Genomic DNA, 1,720 nt, shown 5'->3' on the forward strand with positions numbered 1-1,720 from the left:
ACGATCGTAAATTATAATTTTTGAAACCAGAGTTTATACATTTCAAATTGACAGTTTCATTTTTCAATGTGTTTGAGCAGCATCCTTTTTTAAAACAGTGACATTGTAGCTTTGCCTCCCTCTGTAACCCACGTGTGCCTCGCTCTCACAAACAACAACAAAGATAGCACCGTCAGGTGTTGGGGCTTGTTATGGCCGTTAGGAGCATCCTCGGCTTCTTCCTTTTTCTTTTCCTGAGTATTATACACAGTGTTATGTACGTAAGGAAGATGGATTTGGTTTACAGTAAATACAATATAACAATATGAACAATAAAATATAACAGCACTGAAATAAAGAATAATGGATATAAATAACTAGTAAATTGCAGGTAGTAAGCAGGTGGCTAAATAGTGAGTACTAGGTTATTGTACAGTTTATGTTTGTTTGTTTTGGATGTTTGGCAGTATGCTCATAAGCAATATGTCCTTGTGAAACATTATAGAAGGCCAACAACTGTTTTATGGGCAAATAATGCTTGTACAATAGGAAAGACTCCCAGACCCATTAGATTTTGCTTCAAAAAGCATACAAACTCAAGATACATTTTAGGGCTTTTTAAAAATCTTAACCAGGGTTTCCAATAAACTGCAAAGAGGGTCATGTAGGTGCTCCAAAAAACATAATATTCCCTCAAAACTAAATCTTAACTATGAAAGTAAAAGAGCTCAAAACTTTGTATTACAGTCTGCATCCACCTTGCATCATAGTAATACAGAAGATCAAATGTGATTTTGACTTTCTAAGGCTGCATAATGCCCATGAGTGTTAAGAAATTTTATCAGTAGGACACCTCCAAGCCTTGATGAATCATTCTGTTTCAAGTGAAAGGCAAACATACATTAAGCTACACAGCAGAAATTAGATAACAAAATAATCTGCAGTTTCATATTCTGCCCCCGAAAACAAGGGGTGAGGTATTTTGGGGTATCTAAACATTTTTGTGGGGGAAGACATGTAGGTAGTGACATCCATGGTCTCTCATGATCTACAGCAGTAAAGTGGGAGGGCAGCGGTAAATGGATTTTTTTATGGATGTTGATTTGCACAGTTTTAATATGACCTTTTGTTGAACTGAGAATGATGAACTCATGTTGTTATTGAATAATTATTATTTTACTAAGACCTTTTTAATGGCAATTGAGATTTGGTATGATGCAACTCATTGTATCCAAGGAAAACATATCCCAATAGAGACTAAATATACTTAGACAAATTATAGTGGTCTAACTTAAGGACACAATTTATCAAATGGTAAAAGGAAATTGATTAATTTTAAAATACAAACAATGATAATCAAACTGCTAACATTTCAATGTCACCATAATAAGAAAAGGGTTAATAAAAAGGTTGTTTTTACCATGTTTATTAGCTGTATAAACATCCCTGTTTACCCTTTTATAGCTGTGCTCACAGATGTGTTTAAAACTTGTCTGAGTTAAAGAAGCTTTTCTTTTAAAGTTTACAGATAGATGCAAATAGATGATTGACAAATAATGTTTCAAAAGGGCAAATTCCTGCTCTCTTTAGCAAGTAAATATTCCTTGTGTTTCTTAAAAAAAAGAAAAAAAAGACTTTACCACGGAGATCTATGGTCTTGTGCGTGACGTCAGAAGGTGGATTAAATATTAATAATAGGTAGTGAAAGACTTCTCAACTTAAGCATGAGAGAAAGAGGAGG

The sequence above is a fragment of the Fundulus heteroclitus genome, chromosome 16, assembly GCF_011125445.2.
Source record: "Fundulus heteroclitus isolate FHET01 chromosome 16, MU-UCD_Fhet_4.1, whole genome shotgun sequence".
NCBI lineage: Eukaryota > Metazoa > Chordata > Actinopteri > Cyprinodontiformes > Fundulidae > Fundulus > Fundulus heteroclitus.